This window comes from Scyliorhinus torazame, chromosome 3, assembly GCF_047496885.1.
Source record: "Scyliorhinus torazame isolate Kashiwa2021f chromosome 3, sScyTor2.1, whole genome shotgun sequence".
In the NCBI taxonomy this organism is placed as follows: Eukaryota; Metazoa; Chordata; class Chondrichthyes; order Carcharhiniformes; family Scyliorhinidae; genus Scyliorhinus; species Scyliorhinus torazame.
This window is the reverse complement of record NC_092709.1, coordinates 160072539-160092828: the sequence shown is the minus strand read 5'-3', so window position 1 is coordinate 160092828 and position 20290 is coordinate 160072539.

Below are 20290 nucleotides of genomic sequence, written 5' to 3'. Positions count from 1 at the left end.
AGGCACGCTTAATAAATTGTAGTGCACAAAGATTCTGTGAGACGAATAGAGTGAAGTCGATGAGGCTTTATTAAGCATGTCTGTTCCCCCGCAGCTCGATAGTAAACTGGCCTGCGGGGGAAGACTCTGGCTTCTTATACTCCGCCCTCAGGGCGGAGCTAGAGGTCAACGGCCAACCAGGACCCGGGATCTGTCAGCCAATGACATTAGGGCTTCCAGTCCCACATGACCCCCAATACATACTACCACACTTGAGTTCATAGAATAAACATTGTTTTGCTTTAAAAAATACTTTTCCATTTCTGCTCTACCACACCTGTAGAGTGGGCCGTGGGCTCCCCATACCACAATCTATTAAAAATTGTGGGTCAGGTGAACTCCATGATACACGTTGGGGTTCTCTAAACCCTGGCCCATAACAAATTGGGGGCTCGAGGGGGATAAAAGTCTATCTATTGGATTGGCTTTGTGAACTTAAAGACAGTGAGGGGTGAGCTTATTTTGGTTGCTTTTGAGATCAGGAGCCCTTAAACCCCAGACCCCAGGTATTCTACTTTAAGTGGGGAATGTGTTGTGGACAATGGCTCTTTCAGAGGCTCTGAGGTTTTTGGGGGTGTAGACAGTCACACGCAGTACCTTTCGGACAGAGACTAAAAGCAGACTGTTAGATTTGGCAAAACCATTGCAGTTAACATTACATGCCAAAATGTAAAAAGATGAGGTAATTATGGCGGTTGCTAAGCATTTGAAGTTGCCTGAGATACAGTTTGACTCATTGCAAATGGCAACGATTCAGTTACAAATAAAACAAATGGAACATGAGAAAGAAGTAAAGCAGCTTGAATACGAAAGAGAGGAAAAAGAAAGAGAGAGAGAGGAAAATGAAAAAGAGATAGAGAGGAAAACAAAAGAGAGAGAAGAAAGAAGAAAAGAAAGAATAGCCCTAGCAGAACAAAACAAAAGTAAAAAGCTGACAGACAGCCCAGCTCCACCCACACTCTGACATCACTGATAAACATCCATGTCTTAAAGGTACATTTCTTAAACACCCATTTCTTAAAGGTACTCTCACAGTGTGTCTAATCTGCGGTGAGGTGCCAGTTACATGCAGCACTCCCCCACACCAGCAGCAAACGCATCAGCAATTTGCAAAAGCATTTCTTCAATGGCATTAGCAGGTGGCCCATTTGGAACAATGTCGTGCACCAGGTCTCGCAGCATCTTCTTGCTTCAAACCGGATTGCCTTCTGGAATCTCGTCCCCCTGAGCCCAGTGTTCCAGGACCCAGGTATCTTAGAAAAACGTTGTTTTTTTGTCCAGCTACAGAAATTGAAGGAAACAGCAACAGCAGTCTCCAGGCATCCACAGCTGCCAGCAGGAGCAAGCAGCAAGCATAACCTGCAGCTGTGAAGTGCTGTCACAACTAACAAGGCCAATTCCTTCTTAGCAATCACCTTCAGCTGTGAAGCTAGAGGTTGCTCACAGCCAATGGGAGTTAAAGTGACCTTCAGCACCGAACCAAGAACAGGCCACTGCCCTGAAAGGTTTTGGTTCACAGACAAGCAACAGCTGCAGTTGGCCCTGTTATGAGTCTCCACAATATTTAAAGATGGCTTGAAGGCCTCACAGATGCAAATAGCCCCTCACCCCCCCAGGCCCAGGGGGGACCTCCGACTTTAAATGCTTCAGCCCCCCTGAGGCACCTCCCCCCCGTCCCCACCCCCGCACCATGGGGCAAAAGCCTCAGTGTCCTTGGGTTGCATGGCCAAAACTGAAAATGACTACTCGCCTCCTCAGTTCTCCTCAGCAACCATTGTGCCAGCCTCACGTTTTAAAAACTGAGTATTAAACGACATCCACCGTGACATTCAACTTCAATCTCACTAATGTAATGGAAATGAATGCAAATAAGGGTTAATGATATGCCAGCCATATTTGTGAGAGATCCGGAACTCACCATCAGGAGCGGGCTGGTTATATTGCAAACTGATTAGTGCCAGTAACGAATCTCGATTTTGGCCTTTCCCGCTACTTAACTGGTACACCAAGACCCTAGCTCAATGCAGTGATTACATTGCATCCATTATATCTGTTGATTGAAGAAGCTTGGGATATTTGCTTATCTTATTGCTAATCACCACTAATGATAATTACACTGAATTGGTTTGTATTCCATTATGCTCCTATTCCGAAAGTTGTATCACACTCAGAATGTGCATTCTTACATCTCAGTCAATAGATAGAAAATTAACTAAATTAATTGAAATCCATAGTACTAGATGTCATTAACTTCTGCGTAAGTTATGCAGTAGAAATTCCAACAAGGACAAAAATATTTTAGACATCTTGTCATTTTAACATTGTAACAAATGCAGCAACTATAAGACATTCCTTTAGAGAAAAAAACATGTTCATGCTTTTGTGAAAATAATTACTAAGGATTTCCCATATTAACATTACTGGTACTAATTTCAAAGCCTACATCCTTGTACATTTGAAACCAATGTATTCAACCTTCCTATTTTTAAAAACATTTGATGATCCAACATTAATTTAATGAATTGGTTTTATTGAGAAACTGTTCAAATGACTGCTCACAATGGACACCGATGCAGTAGAAGTCATCCTTTTACTTGTGGTAGTTAGGGATGAAATCTATATCATTTTGAGATACCATGATGCATTCTTTGTCTGCACGGTATACTTAATCAATAAATCAAATACCAAGTATATTAAAGTATTTTTTCCATGATGCCTATTACATTTGTTGGCATAAATTTAAGAAATCCTCAGATATTGGCCCTTGAATTTCAATCTCCAGATGCTTGTGCTCTTGAAATACCCCAGAGAATACTTTGCAGGAGCCCTTGAAAATCATAATCCACTGACCAGGCAGGAATTACTGAAACTCTGAGTTAGAGTTGGAGATCTCAGATAATTCTTACTCACTTATCTGATTAGTTTACCCAAGAAATGCTGGAAGTGTGGTATTACCAGAACTGTAAGAACTGCAGGGGTTAATGAAGTGTCCAGAGTAGCCACTAGAGGGAGCTACAGTTACCAGTATATAAGGGAGTCGCACTTAGTTAAAACTGAACAAGGATACCTGTGAAGAAGAAACAGAAAACACTGTTACACATCAAATATAACGCTAAAACACAACCTCAGAATGTTATTGATCCAGACAACATTTTCAAGGACATTGACTTTCCCAATCCTTGCTTGACACAGATACAGCAAGAAGATATGGCAGAGCAATTGAATACCTGTAAGATGCCGTTAAGAAGGTCCAGAAGAAGATGTAGACCACATGAAAGACTTCATTTGTGATGACTGTATAAGTAATCATTTCATCATCTAAGTGATGTAACCGTTAGAATTGTAACAGGTTTATGATGAATACTAGTTAATAGTCAGATTCACACATGAAATGTAATAGTTAAAGAAAATATCACAACCAAAGTTATAATAATTTTCTTTAACAAAGAAAGGGGGAGGTGGTATTATCATAGCTGTAAGAACTGCAAGGGTTAATGAAGTGTCTAGGGTAGCCACTAAAGGGAGATACAGTTACCAGTATATAAATCAGTCATGTTAAGCCCTGTGGAAGAGTGTGCGCAGGAGTTAGCTAGAGAGAGTCAGAAGTACAAATAGTGTGAGTGAGGACAGATCATGGGGCGAAATTCTCCGGTATCGGCGCGATGTCCGCCGACTGGTGCCCAAAACGGCGCAAATCAGTCGGGCATCGCGCCGCCCCAAAGGTGCGGAATGCTCCGCATCTTGGGGGGCCGAGCCCCAACCTTAAGGGGCTAGGCCCGCGCCGGACTAATTTCCGCCCCGCCAGCCGGCGGAAAAGGACTTTGGTGCCCCGCCAGCTGGCGCGGAAATGACATCTCCAGGCGGCGCATGCGCGGGAGCGTTAGCGGCATTCCTGCGCATGCGCAGTGGAGGGAGTCACTTCCGCCTCCGCCATGGTGGAGACCGTGGCGAAGGCGGAAGTAAAAGAGTGCCCCCACGGCACAGGCCCGCCCGCGGATCGGTGGGCCCCGATCGCGGGCCAGACCACTGTGGAGGCACCCCCGGGGCCAGATCGCCCCGCGCCCCTCCCAGGACCCCGGAGCCCGCCCGCGCCACATTGTCCCACCGGTAAGGTAGGTGGTTTAATCTACGCCGGCGGGACAGGCATTTTAGCAGCGGGACTACGGCCCATCCGGGCCGGAGAATCGCGGTGGGGGGCCCACCAACCGGCGCGGCGCGATTCCCGCCCCCGCCGAACATCCGGTGCCGGAGAATTCGGCAACCGGCGGGGGCGGGATTCACGCCAGATTCACGGCGGGGGGGTCGGAGAATCTTGCCCATGGTTTGCATCAGTATTAAAATTACCTGTAGATGAGTGTAGTTTAAATGATGTGTATTCTTTAGGCGTACATGTCGAATCCAAATTAGTAGTGTTAATAAATTTATAGCTTTGTTTAAGTTCAAGCTACTTTGTGGTCTTTTTGAACACTACGCCAACCATCCTGAATTAAGCAACACAAAAAACACCACAGGAAGGATTAAAACCAGTTCTAACTCCAGGGTAACATTATTACTGGCCCTCGACTTCTCCATTGAACACTCCGACTGACTACCTGACTACCCCGACCCACAATACCCCCTCACCCCTTGTCTGCCTTCCTAAACCCTCACCCAGCCACTTGCCACTCTACCACCTCGCCCATCAATTTTTTAACCTACCATCTCACCCACTTACCTGTAGTAAATGCATGTCGAATCCCAGGTGCAGAAGGATCTAGGTATTCTAGTGCTTGAAACACAAGGGGCGTCATTCTCCGACCCCCCAGCGGGTCGGAGAATGGCCGTTGGCCGCCGTGAATCCTGCCCCCGCTGGTTGCCGAAGTCTCCGGCACCGGATATTCAGCGGGGGCGGGAATCGGGCCGCGCCGGTTGGCGGGCCCCCCCGCTCGATTCTCCGGCCCGGATGGGCCGAAGTCCCGCCGAGAAATTGCCTGTCCCGCCGGCATAAATTAGAGTAGCTATTTACCGGCGGGACAAGGCGGCGTGGTTGGGCTCCGGGGTCCTGGGGGGGGGCGCGGGGCGATCTGGCCCCGGGGGGTGCCCCCACGGTGGCCTGGCCCGCGATCGGGGCCCACCGATCCGCGGGCAGGCCTGTGCCGTGGGGGCAATTTTTCACTTCCGCCTCCGCAATGGTCTCCACCATGGCAGAGGCGGAAGAGACTCTCCCCACTGCGCATGCGCAGGAAACTGTCAGCGGCCGCTGACGCTCCCGCGCATGCGCCGCCCCGACATGTCATTTCCGCGCCAGCTGGCGGGGCAACAAACGCCGTTTCCGCCAGCTGGCGGGGCGGAAATCCCTCCGGCGCCGGCCTAGCCCCTCAATGTTGGGGCTCGGCCCCCAAAGATGCGGAGCATTCCGCACCTTTGGGGCGGCGCGATGCCCGTCTGATTGGCGCCGTTTTGGGCACCAGCCGGCGGACATCGCGCCGTTTGGGGAGAATATATAGATACAGCAAATAATTAAGAAGGATAATGCAATGCCATCCTTTATTCCGAGAGGAATTGACCATAAAAGTAATGGTGTTATGCTTCAGTTAACAGGGCATTGATGAGACCATGGGTGTGATTTACCCACCCCTTTGCGCCTTGCGCCAATCCCATTGCGCCGGGAGAATAGCGGGAGAGGCCAAAATCAAGATTTGTGACTGGCGCAAATCATTAAGCAATTCAACTAGCCTGCTCCCAATGGTGAGAAGCTCATTTAGTCTAATTTGCATTCATTTCAATCTCATTAGCAAGACTGAAGTGGAATGCAGCAGCCTCCCGGGAAGTACCCAACTTCTCAGCAGGATGTCATGCGGGCGTCGTTTAGCACAGCTTTACAAAAAGAAAAACCTGGTGCAATGGCGACTGAGGGGAAGTGAGGAGGTGAGTAGCCATCTCCATTTAGCGACATGCAGCTCAATACACCGGTGCTTTTGCTCCAGTGCTCTGGAGTAGGTGTGGCTAGGGGGCCCTTCAAGGGGATTAGGGTTGTTCAAGGGGCTCGAGGGGGCAAGTTTGGGGGTCGGCCTTGGGCATCACATCTGTGAAACCATCAAGGCATCTTTGAATATTGTTGGGACGCATAACGGGGCAACCACTGCTACAACCTGTCTGTCTGACCAGACTCACCCAGGAGAGGGCCCTGCTGCAGCTTCTCTTTTGAAATTCAATTCCACCCCCTTTGACTGTGAACAGCCTCTGGCTCCACAGCTGAAGGCTAACTAAAAGGAGGGTTAGCATTATTGGTTCTGAGAACACTTCACGCTCCTGAACTGTTAAGTGTTTCTTCGAAGGAAAAGTTGTCCTGTCTGAGAGGATGATTAGTGAACTGGATATCCAGCAACCTTAGATGCCTGAACGGTGCGCCTGTACTCTTGGAGCATTAGCACCATAGTGACAGCTGCCAAAAGTCAAACAGTACAGAGCAGGGTTTCACCACAAAGGATGCTCTCGCAGCCAAAGGGTAATTATCTGGATGAGCAGAGGAGGACAGCTGAGTACAATCTCCCTAATATTGTTGGCGAGGTCTGGGTTCTAGTGGTTCCTGATATGGCTAGGAGTGTGCAGAACAAAATTTGCCAGCACAATTGGATGGCACTTGAGAGAAGGCGCGACATTCACAGTCAGAGTGGGGGAGGCTTGGGAGATATGAGGCTCACAGGATGGAAGAGCTAACTGATTGTTGGTCTCTCTCCTTCTCCGATTCGATCCAGATATAAAAATTATTGCTGGTGTCGATCCCGTGGAGGTTGCCCTCATTGTGCTTGTTGCAGCCGAGTCAGGCAGACGCCAAAGGAGAGAGCAAGACCAACACAGGCTGGAGGCCGCGCCATATGTGCAGAGGCTGCCACACACCCTCAAGATCAGGCCGCCCATCAGGTTGAAGGGGGGGCCAGAAGAGGAGTCCAGCAACATGCCAGGGTGTACAGGAGTTGTTGGTCCTTCAATGAGCTGACAGACAGCATATGTCGTAGAAGGCTACGCTTCAACAGAGAGACACTGTGGCACCTGTGCCAGGTTCTCACAGATATGGCACCCCATGGAGGAGGAGGATTCCGCTCCAAGTGGCCGCGAAGGTCCTGGCAGCCCATTATTTCTACACCATTCCAGGGCTCTAGTGGGGACCTGTGTGGCATTTCACAGTCATCAGCCCACAGGTGCATCCCAGAAGTGGTGGATGCTTAGTATGTCCAGGCATCTGACTACATCACCTTTGACCTGGACGAAGCCCATCAAGATGCCAGGGCTGCAGGATTCACCACCATCGCCGGGACATCAGGGTGTGTCATGGATGGCATGCATGTCGCCCTGTGAATACCGAAGCATCGAGGAGTGCCCTATATTCTAATCAACTCTCACCTAAGCTATGGCAGAGGGTTTAGAGTGGCCAGCAAAACATCAAGTTTTGCAAGTTTAGCAAAATTGTTTCTGATGTGTTGGGTATTCTGGATCACATACAGGTCACCAACACTTGAAGTAGTGCAACACTATTTTATTAAAAGGTTAACTATTTAAACATACTTGAACTGTGGGTAAATACGATACCAGCTTTAACTAAAGACCTTTGCCTTGTCCTAACCAGTCGATGCACTCAGCACATGGTGAATGTCTGTGTTGCAGGCTGTGAGCTCTGTGCTCCTAGCTAGCTGCTACTCGAATGAGCGGGAACTCTGATGTCCCCTGTCTTTATAGTGCGTGTGCTCTCACTGGTGATTGGCTGCGGTGTTGTGTATGTTCATTGGTCCCACTGTGTGTCCATCAGTGTGTCTGCACCATGATATACTCGTGTATATTATGACAGTTTCCAGTTGTGGCCTTGCCCCAGATTTAATCTGCATTTAAAGAATTTGCATTTACATAGCGTCTTTCACTCTGAATATCCCAAAGTTCTTTAAAATGAATTATTTTGGTTCTGATTTGGTTCAGAGCTTTGAGTTTTGCATGGCTCAGGGCATAGAAAGGAATAGCGGGTGCCAACGTTAAATTTTCATGATCAGAAATATTTGTAAATCCAACATACTGATTGTCATGTCTGAATTCTCAATATGTTTCCCGGTGTACAAAACTTCATGTTGGAAGTGTTAAATTATAAAACTTACCCCAATCAAGCAAACTACTTCTCACTGACACTTCTAAATGCATTGCTCAAACTCCAAAGTGTTCAATGTTCCCAGGCTAAGTCTCATCAAAACAGTTATTTTAAACCTGTTATTCTTATGGATATTAATAACACAAATATGTCATTGTGCCATCCATCAGGACTGCTGCTAAAAGCTTTTTACTTCATCACCCAGCTGAGGTCAATGCACCACTTCTATCCTGGTGGAACTCAGCTAACTCAACACAGAGCAGGGTTTCGTCTTTGGCATTCTTCCTTAGTATAGCTCAGAACCAAAATCACCCATTATACTTACCCACTAAACTTCTGTCATCTGTTTAAAGTATATCTTCCCTTTTGTCATTTGCTCAGCCATTATTTACTCTGAATTGAGAATGCTGCACTTATATATGAATAAACACAAAGTTAATTAATATATGTGTGGTGAAATGTATTCACCAGGAGATGTGGTGCCTGTGTAAACATCAACCTTTAAGGATTGAGCTGGAACCCCGGTGGGCTCCGCCTCTGGCTCTGCCCCCCCGGGACGGTATATAGTCCTGCGCTCAGTGGGTGGCGCTCATTTGTACAGAAGTCACTGGCAGGCTAGTTCTTTGTGTAATAAAGCCTGCGTTCACTTGTTCAAATGGTCTCGCTGTGAATTGATGGTATATCAATATGCGACTATGGTTCCACATTTCTTGTCTGTGGTAGTACTCTCCTCTTGGTCCTCGGTGACAAGGAGTAACAGTTTAATTTATGTGGGCTCAAAAACTAAATGAAATAATTTATATTGGTTTACTGACCAACAACTTCAGATCCTTCAATTTTACAGTAATAAATAAAATGCAGATTGTTCTGAATTATTGACAACTGTTTCTATACCAATCAAATCTTTTCTTTAAAAAAAAATGTTTTTTTAGGCATATGTTCATAGAAATATCAGAAGACCAAACATCCACAGGAATAAAGAACACAGGCCCCCAACACCCCCCACACCAAACCCATAACTCTCCCGCCCTCTTAATCTTCCCCCATGCCCCAAAACTGCACCCCTCAGGCCCCTCTGACACCTTAATTCACCTTGAAGAAATCAAGAATGGCTAACACCTCCGGGTGAACCCTTCCTCCATCCCGCCGCAAAGCAAACTTGACCTCCTTCAAATGCAGGAACTCTGAGAGGTCGCTAACTCACACATACGCCTTCAGTGGCTCCGAGTCCCGCCAGCACAACAAAATCCGTCTCCAGGCTACCAGGGAGGCAAAAGCAATATATTGGCCTCTCCCCTGTGAACTTTGAACCTGTGGACCCGATTTGCAGGCCCCCCCACTCCATCCACACCAATCCTTCACCCTGCAAAGAACTGCTCATCCTCGCAACTGTCATGTGGGCCCTATGCACCACTTTAAACTGGATGAGGCTTAACCCTGCACACGACGAGGACATGTTCACCCTCCGCAGGGCGCTGGGATCGGGTATCCTCCTCCTCCAAGCCCGCAATGACATGGCACAGGTGCCGTACCATGTCCTTGTTGAGGCGGAGCCTCCTACGGCACTTGCGGTCCGACACTTCCTCGAACGACCAGCGACACCTGTACACCTTGGGCCATCGCCGGCCTTCCATTCTGTGTTCCTCACTGGCCCGATTGGTGGCCGGGTCCTCAGGGTATGGAGTGGGCCCCTGCACATGTGCTGCTGCCTTGAGCCTGTGTTAAAAATGGTGTCACTGCCTTCTCTGGCATCTGGCCACCTGCTCTCTAATTAATTGGAGAGAGTGAGAGACCAACAATCATTTTCTGCTTCCACCCTGGGGCCCTCGAGTTCTCCAGGTCCCCCCCCCCCCCTCACCTTTACAGTCCCCGCCTTCTCTCAGGGTGCCATCCAATGAGTGGCTGTGCTGGGGGACCCTACTCTGCACACGCACCCACGGCCACAGCAGGGCCCCTGGGCACCGGACCCCAGAGCCTAGCTCCAGACCCCTGCCCGGAACATTATTTGGACCCGGCTCAGGTTCCTTCTCCAACCCACACACACGCACCCTCTGGTCGCGGAAATATCCCCAGTGCTGAAGCCCAACTCTTGGGTGTTTGATTGTTGGCTGCTGCCTCTTTGGTGTTGAGACCTCCAGAGTTCAGGCAACGTGTTCAGGTCTCACAGTCTGATTGGGATGGTAGGCAGTAATACTCGTTTGTGACATGGCCCGTCTACCCACGGGAATCCACTTGAGTATATTTTAGTTTAATACCAATTCCTTTTTATGAAAAACAGGAAACAGGCAACAATATTCCGTACTAACAGTAAGCAAGCATGCAAAAAGATAAAAGTGGGTCAGACAACACAACAATGAAGCGCCGTGCCACACCCACACAGGAAGGTCTGCAGCAGTCTGGAAGAGCATATTGTCAGCAATCTGGAAAAGAAACATGCCTCCTGTGCCCTCATCAAGCCACACAGTCCAAGCAGGCCACCTCCAAGGCTGGCAGCAGATGGGCTCGCACTCAGGAAGGTAATGAATAGAGCATATCACCAGCAATCTGTAGGACAAGCCTCCAATGCCACCATCGATCGGTGCAGTTCAAGTAGATCATTCCCAGCGCTGGCAGCAGGTTGTCCTGCACACTCTGGATCACCCTCCAGGCTCCGGAGGCGGAAGAGGCGAACGCAATCAGCCAATCGACCGCTAGGAGACGATAGCTTCCAGAATGAGGAGGCAGCGAGGAGGACCGCGACAACCTGCAAAGGAGAGAAAACTTTCAAGTAAGTTGACAAAAATAAAGAAATTGAGGGACAAAACAAAAGGGGTCACCTCTTGATAGGGACACTGTACAAACTAAGACAAAGATCAATGGAAGCTTAAAAAGAACTCAAAACAAAACGCGGTCAAAGTGGTCAATAAAGCACCCTAGATCCTGCGGGGCCCACCAAGCTTGGAAGGCCATAATAGTGCCCATGGACACCACATGCTCCCTCTCAGGGACATCCGGCCACTAATGAAGCCACGTAAGAGGGACAGTCAGTCAGGTTGGACGATCCCCTTCATCACCTGCTGTCTGGACCTGTTTATTGCAAACTTCAGCAGACCCAGGAGCAGGTTCAGGAGGAGATCCTCCTCCTTGCCCATCCCTCTCCACACCAGGTGCCCACAGATTAGGGGCGTTGGACTGGAGTGAAAACAAAACTTGAGTAGAAGATTTGATAGGAAGCGAAAAAGGGGGTGCAGCCGCAAACATTTAACATAGACGTGGTCCACAGACTCCGCACAGCCGCAAAAAGGGCAGGCATCAGGGGAGTCCGCGAACTGGTGCCAATGACGGTTTCATGGTACTGCTGCATGCAACACCCTCCACCCAGGTCCCCAAGATTGAGGGATGGGACACCTTCATAGAGGGACCTCCAGTGAGGACCTCTGTCGCCGGACGGCAACGAAGCGTGCTAAGGCACACCAGGGCAATGGGCAAGGTGTTGAAAGGTTTGCAGCAGCAACCTATACAGAAACCCTCTCCATGTCGTGCTAAAGGGCATGGCGGGCATTTCCTCAAGGCGGCTAGGGTTGTACGCCTCCGGCTCCCAAGGAAGGTTTCAGGACTTGGGCCAACATGGAATTCCATCCGAGCAGGGCTCCGCTCACACGGGAGTCCACCAGACACTTTGAGATTGAGAGTGCCCTCGGGCCCGAGCACGGCCATTTTAAGATCATGGATGGCAGTGGCCACGAGCTGGACACCCACCGCCGCTCGATTTCCAATTCACAGGGTGCTATCCAATCCAGTCCTCCGCCACCCAGCACATACCAGACCCTGGACATTGCTGCAGCCACAGCCCTCGGTCCCATCAGCCACATAGTGGAGGTGCGGATTCCTGGGTAGTGGCTGTCCTGACGGGGGAGAGCTGCGGTGCGAGGAGACCATGTTCCAGACTTTGAGCAGGTCCTGGCAAAAGGTGGACAGCACCTGGAGGGAGTAACAAAGACCCTTCTGGTTTATGAACAGGAGTTGCACGTCATAGTTCAGGCCATGTACCTGGGGAAGAAATGCGTTGTCAGAGCACACAATCGTGGAGAAGGCTCAACGTAAAGGTATCGCTGCGGAAGGCGGAATTCGCCACCTGGGTGCAAAGCCACACCAGCGCCTTGCCGCCCTCCCGAAGTGGGAGACTCAGAGCCTCAAGCAGCGACCCATTGCAGTCTCTTTTCCCAGACAAAGTCAATGATCATTCTGTGGAGTTTTGTGAAAAAGTTAGGGGGAAGGGTCAAAGTGACTAGCTGGTACCAAAGCATGGAGGCAAACAGCTGGTTTATGATGAGAACTCGGCCCCTGTAAGACAGCACTCAGAGCAGTCCTGTCCAGCGCCCAAGTGAGTGGTGACCTTGGCCTCCAGCTCCTGCCAGTTAGCCGGCCAGGCTTCCTCAGCCGGGCAAAGATGGACTCCCAAATTGAGGATGCTGTCCCTGCTCCAGCTGAAATGCCTGAGCTCCTCTGGGAGGGGAGGACCGACCAGGAGTCCAAACATTTGGCCCAGTTAATCCTGGCAGAGGACGCAGCAGAGTAGGCAGTCTGGCACTCGTGCCTCCTCTGCAGGTCAGCAGGGTCGGTGAACATGAGGAGCATGTCATCAGAGTAACCCGAAAGGCCCACCCCAATGTCCGGCCCGTGCAAAGTTGCCTCTGCAGGAGGCGCAGAAAGGCTGTATGCAAAAGGAATAAAGTTAGCCAGACAAGGGCAGCCCTGATGCACTCCTCTCCCAAATTGAAGGGGCGATGTCAGGGACCCGTTTAGCTTAACGAGACTGTGGTGAATGTATTCACCATAATGCATGACACTGTAACCATTGTATCCACCTAATGTAACCTTTGACCTGGAAGTGGTGATACGAGCTGCTTCCAGGTACTGTAACCCCGGTGGGCTCCGCCTCTGGCTCCACCCTCACCAAGGCCATATATAACTTGGCCACCATCTGGCACTCATCTGCACAACCAACTCTGGCTAGGCAAGTTCATGACTAATAAAGCCTTATGTTCACTCGCTTTCAGCCTCTTGGTGAATTGAAGGTATATCAGAGACATTCTGCGGTAGTGTATCGAAGTCGGATCCGGGCGACAAAATGCGTCCGCAACTCAAATGCTTGCAGAGTCCTGAATGGTCCACCCAAGGGACAGAAAGGTGCTTGACAGACCAGCTTTCTGGGAGTGATGAATCAGGTCCCATACCAAATGATTATTACCATGACTGGTTCGGCTCGGGACCATGCAGGACTGGTTAGGGTGGATCATGTGGTCCAGCATGGTGCTAAGGCACAAAAACAGAGTGGTATGTATTAGGGGTAATGTGGTACCTGTGAAGCCGAGAGGCTATTGGCTGACAGGTCCCGGGTCCTGGTTGGATCTGCCGACTTCTGGCTCCGCCCTGAAGGCGGAGTATAAGAGCCCAAGCTTCTCCCCACAGCCTCATTCTGTTGCTGAGCTGCTGGGGACAAGTCTCACTTAATAAAGCCTAGATCGACTTCATCGCATCTCCTCTCGCGTAAGTCATTGTGCGCTACAATTTATTAAGCGAGATTAAAAGACTATGGAGCTCCGGATCGCCCCGGAGTGCCTGCGGATCAGCCCCTATGCAGCGAACTCGGCAGCCGTATTCAAACACTGGCAAGCATGCTTTGAAGGCTACCTCCGAACGGCCCCCAGCCGGATCATGGAAGAGCAGAAAATGCAGGTCCTGCATTCGAGGGTAAGCCCGGAGATTTACTCGCTTATAGAAGACGCAGAGGATTTCCCAACGGCGTTCGCATTGCTGAAGGGCATCTACGTTCGGCCCGTAAACCAGGTCTACGTGCGCCACCAACTTGCGACGAGGAATTCTTCGGCGGCTGCTAATTTTGGGACGAGGCTGCAACTGCCCGCCGGTGAACGCGATCGAACACACGGACCTGCTAATTCGTGATGCATTCGTGGCAGGTATGAACTCTCCCCAAATCCGTCAGAGACTTTTAGAAAGAGAGTCGCTAGGACTCTCAGAGGCACCGGGCCCTTGCAGCCTCCCTCGATGTGGCCTCCCAAAACGCCCGCGCCTACGGCCCCGACCGCGCGGCAGCCCCTTAGGCTCCGTGGACCCCCGTCGCGACCAACTCCCTGGCACCCCCCCCCCACAAGCCTTGCGTGGTTAAAGCACCAGACCATCCCGGGGGGGGGGCGCTGCTATTTTTGCGGACAAATGAAACACCCCCGACAGCGCTGCCCGGCCCACGCAGCTACTTGTAAAAGCTGCGGCAAAAAGGGCCATTTCGCGGCAGTGTGCCGGTCCCGGGGGGTCGCCGCAATCCCCGGAGAAGAACGAGGACAACAGGTCCCGAACACCCCCCAACACCCCCCAGCGCCCCTTGTGCGACCTGCGGGCCCGCCATTTTGGGTCTCGGGCACCACGAGGGGAGGATGGGCGCTGCCATCTTGTGAACTCCCAGCCACGTGCGATTCATGGGGGTGGCCATTTTGTCCACCCCCGACCACATGCGACCCATGGGGGCGGCCATTTTGTCCACCCCCGGCCGCGTGCGATTCATGGACACCACCATCTTGGTTGACAACAAAGGAACCCAGCATCGACGGCTCCACGGGGTCCGAAGAAGACACCGCGACACTACTACCACGACTGGCTTCGGTGACACTGGATCAATCGCGGCCCTGGACGCTCCAGACGACGACAACAACGGTGCTGGTCAACGGATACGAGGCGCCGTGCCTGATCGACTCCGGGAGCACGGAAAGTTTTATTCACCCAGACACGGTAAGACGCTGTTTTCTGACCATCCATCGAAGCACGCAAAAGATTTCCCTAGCTGCAGGATCAGTGGAGATTAAAGGGTTCTGCATCGCAAACCTAACGGTGCAAGGGACGGAGTTTAAGAACTCCAGGCTCTATGTCCTGCCCCAACTCTGCGCGCCCACATTACTGGGATTAGACTTCCAATGTAACCTTCAGAGCCTAACATTCCAATTCGGCGGCCCAATACCCCCACTCACTATCTGCGGCCTCGCAACTCTCAAGGTTGAACCGCCGTCCTTGTTTTGCAAACCTCACCCCGGATTGCAAACCCATCGCCACTAGGAGCAGACGGTACAGCGCCCAGGACCGGACATTTATTCGGTCTGAAGTCCAGCGGTTGCTGAAGGAAGGCATAATCCAGGCCAGCAATGGTCCCTGGAGAGCCCAGGTGGTAGTCGTAAAGACCGGGGAGAAGCAAAGGATGGTCGTAGACTATAGTCAGACCATCAACAGGTACACGCAGCTAGATGCGTACCCTCTCCCCCGCATATCCGACATGGTCAATCGGATTGCTCAGTATAAAGCCTAGATCGACTTCATCGCTTCTCGTCTCGCGTAAGTCATTGTGCGCTACAGGGAGCAGTTAAGTCCTTGAAATGTAAAGGTGGTCAGTTGCTCCTGAACCACCGACTCCAGGTTCACAAAGGTGAACATGCTGGAGTCAGGACGGTGAGTTTGCCAGACGTCCACCAAGACAAGGGACCCGATCAGGTCCCTCATCTTCACCACCACTGGTGTGCAGTGCTGGGCACCAAGGCGGTCCTGTATTGGGCAGCACAGTAGCACAAGTGGCTAGCACTGTGGCTTCACAGCGCCAAGGTCCCAGGTTCGATTCCCCGCTGGGTCACTGTCTGTGCGGAGTCTGCACGTTCTCTCCGTGTCTGCGTGGGATTCCCATCATACAATGCTCCCGTATCCTCCCACAGTCCAAAGGTGTGCAGGTTATGTGGATTGGCTATGCTAAATTGCCCTTAATGTCCAAAAAAAGGTTCGGAGGGGTTATTGGGTTACGGGGATAAGGTGGAAGTGAGGGCTGAAGTGGGTCGGTGCAGACTCGATGGGCCAAATGGTCTCCTTCTGCACTGTATGTTCTATGTTCTGTGTCTTGAGGGTGCAGTTAAAATCTACCCCACTACCACCGAGGACGATGCACTGAGAACAGTGGACACTTGCTCAAAGAAAGTCGTTTGCTGCGTGCCTGGAATGGGAGTGTAGACATTCACAAAGTGAAGCGCCATGTTCCTGTCGCGGATCTTCAGATGCAGCAATCGGCCTGGCACTGGCTCCTTGATCCCCAAGATCTCCAGCTGAAAATGTGCGATCAACAATATCGCCACCCCACCTAAAGGTGAGGCCAGGTGACTCGTGTAGACCCCCCCTCGCTACTCGAGGAAGAGAGGAAAGAATACCCCTTTCCCAGTCTCGGCAGCAGGCCTCTCCGTCCCCCTTTCTCTCCCTTCCCACCTTCCTTTCCCTTCCCCCAGGCAGCCGTCACAAAAATAAGGGGAAGGGAATCAGCAGCAAACAAAAAACACATGGATTCTCTGTTCCTGATGCTAAGTGCCGGTGCGAACGGAGAATCCGTGGGAGGTTCACGACAGGAAAATCGGCAGGAGACCCTCACTGATTCCGGTACCGGTGAGGGACTAGCACCAGTGACCTGTGAAACACCTGCGGATCCCGCCGAAAATGGCCGGAAAATGGCCGGGTCCCGGGCCGCGCATGTGCAGGACTGAAGACCTCCACCGGTTGCGCTGGAAAACATGGCGCCGGTTGTGCCCGAACCCTACCCCACCATCAGTGACCGCACAACCCACCCGCTGGCCACCCCCACCAGTCCCCCCAGCCCTAGCAGAACCCCCCCCCCCAGCCAGCAGCACACATCCCTAATGAGTGTGGCAACGCTGGACACTGTACGCAGCCGGCACGTGGGTTCCTGACCGCTGAGACCATACATGGCTCACGCCGTCAGGAACCCGGCCCATCGGGGGCGCAGCATTGCGGGTGGGCCAGCCAATGAAGCGCCAACTGTGTTGCAATGGCACGCGGCCTGATGACAGTGGTGTGAAGGGGGAGAAGCATGGTGGACCGGCGTCAAACCGACGCCTGCCCCGTATCTGGCGTGGGAATCTATTCTCCGGCCGATTGCCAATCACGATTCCGGCACCAGGCTACGGAGAATCCAGCCCCAGAGCTCTGGCAGCCTGTAGCAGTTGCAAACGCAGGTTGGAGCAATCAGCACACACACCCTACACAGCCACTTGAGGATATTTTGTTTATTAAACTGTCAACAGTAACAAAGATTTGAAAATAAACTACGTAACATTCCACATATCACACTAGCCATTAAACAGCAAGGAAATTTCACCGTTCTATATTGGTACCAATATAAAGCTATATCAGCAATTTTCACAAAAAAACAAACACAGCAACCCTCGCAGTTTCATCAACCGGCAGCCACTTGAGAACTGTGAAGTTCTCATGTAAGAAACATTGCCAATTCCTTAGTCGCAATAGCCTTCAGCTGTGCTGTCAAAGGCCGCCACGGTCAGACGGAGCCAAAGTGACCTTCACCATATTACCACGGATGGGGCTCTGTCCTGGGCGTGTTTGGAGGGACTGATGAGCAGCATCTGAAGTTGCCCCTGGTATGAGTATACATGATCCAAGCGGTGGCCTGTTGGGACCCAAGGGTGCAGAGCCCCTCACCCTCCCAGCCCAGAGGATAGCGCCTGACCCCACCCTTCCCGAACAGGTTAGCACCCCCCCCCCTCCCCACCGCCGGGTGTTCCCCCATGCCAATCCTGGGCTCTGGGGCAGTGTCGCCAATGCCCCCGGAATGATTTCCCGATTTCAAAGATGGCTCCTCACCTCCTCCGATCCCCACAGTAGCCTTTACGATAGCTGATGTTTTTAAACAGGTGTGCTGAAGGGTGCCCGCATGAGCGCACGCTGGAGAGCCGATGAGATCACGGGAGGCTTCCAGTACCAATGCAGAGATCGGTCTTAAATGGTAATTATTGGTTTCTCACCCTGTTGAGGCAGGATCCGGAACCCACCAACAAGAGTGGGCCGGTTAGATGGGAAACCGATCGGTGCCCGCCACGGATCCCAATTCTGGCCTCTTCGTGGTCTAACGGGCTTGCATGGTTCCGCTCCGGACGCAACTCGGTCGTTACATCCCGCCCATCATTTACTCTTCTACATTCATTCCTTGTTTCTTGTTTTCATGTGGGTAACGTGACAGTTTTCCACAGTAACATCAACCTGTTACTACTTACTCCATCTAAATTGGCCTGGAATATTCAGTTATTTTCCATTCTCCCTGGCTACGTAACAAAGTTTTCTCAGCAAATTTTGTAACTGTCCTAGAATCCACCTCGCATGTTATTTATAAATAGTCGTGTCGAATTCCCTTGACATTTCACTTTACTGGCTGCTGAGGCATCAGCAGAAATCCTAGATATGTTGTGGTTTCTGCCAACCCTAAATTGAGGCCATCGTGACCAACTGAGCAATACTGGGCAGCACGGTAGCCTTGTGGATAGCACAATTGCTTCACAGCTCCAGGGTCCCAGGTTCGATTCTGGCTTGGGTCACTGCCTGTGCGGAGTCTGCACATCCTCGTGTGTGCGTGGGTTTCCTCCGGGTGCTCCGGTTTCCTCCCACAGTCCAAAGATGTGCGGGTTAGGTGGATTGGCCATGATAAATTGCCCTTAGTGTCCAAAATTGCCCTTAGTGTTGGGTGGGGTTACTGGGTTATGGGGATAGGGTGGCGGTGTTGACCTTGGGTAGGGTGCTCTTTCCAAGAGCCGGTGCAGACTTGATGGGCTGAATGGCCTCCTTCTGCACTGTAAATTCTACGACTATGATCTATGGAATTCCTGGAAAATGTCAATGTGATGGGACCTAAAACAGACTCTGAAAGTTTGTCATTATTTTCTCCAAACACAACTTCTGTTTCTCATCATCTGCTTTCTCTTGTTAAAATTATAGTCGTCCTATATTTAAAAGAAAGCACCTGAACTTTTGGTAAAGTAATACCGTCTAATAAAATAGGGGTAGTTTCAAATAATGAAAACTGGATCATCATTTTTTACCTAAACATAAATGGACACCAGATGAGTACAATTCCGACAAAAAACTTTCTAAAGATTGATCATTTTTGTTAGCTGGATCTGCTACCTTTTTCATTACACTGTGTATTGAAACAGTCAGAGGCAACAATGATAAGGGCAGATGTTTCCAAAAATTGTACTGATAATCGCGGACAGCACAGAAAGGGCTAGATACTTTGTCTTGCCGATGTGCAGCATTTTGCTGTCAAGTGTTTTGGGAGGATATATTGTACAGAATGAGCTTGTTTAGCCCATTTCGCCTGTGCTGATTCATTGAAAGATTTGTCGCATTCCCCTGCTCTTTTTTGCAATACGTAATTTTCTATCGGTGATTTCCCCCCCACGTCGATCTAGACAGGCCGAGAGCATCATGGGAGAGGCTTAAATCAGGCTTCGTGCCTGGCTCAAATCCTCGCGACTTGCAAAACAACCAAATGACCCTCGCTGCGTGCGATCCAGATAATGATATTTAAATAACCATTAGGCTCATGTAAATATAAGCAGCTTATGTGCAGCCGCATTATCCCGGCTCCCGGGAGTCACCAGTCTCACTGGTGAGGCCTCACCCAGGTGCTGATTAGTACTGGTCTCCACAGAGGTCAGGCATGATGGCCACTCTGGGGTCTCAGAGACCATGAGAGCCCCACAGGTGGTCGGGGACAGGACAGGGCAGTACTCTGGCACTCCTCTTCACACCCGGGCATCCAGGAACCTTGGCATTGCCAATGTGGCACTCCCAGGACTTCTGGGGCACTACGAAGGTGCACTAGGAGGGTGCCAGGCTGGCAGTGACAGGGTGTCCACATGGCAGGTTGGCACTGTGAAGTGTCGGGGCCCGAGGGGGGCCATGCCCATGAAAGGGAGTATGTGGGGTGGTATTGCCTGTGGGTGGGGAAGTGTGGGTGACCCTCAAGCTCACTTAGAGATTAGGGCACTCTTTCAAAATGGCTGCCCGATCGCTGAGGAGCTGGTCTCGCTGGCGTGTTCAGCTCCTCACTGCTGAACAAGTTTCGAAGTGTGGGCCAAACCAGGGGGAAACCTGCCAAGGCCCAAAAAAACGACTAAAGACACAATTTAATGGAAAATTAAATTGTAGCGAGTGGGAACTATTGTGAGCTTCCCTACGCTTGGTCCAGCGAGCCATCAGTGCTATGCAACATTAATTGGACTACTTAACGAGGCCCCACGGGCTTCA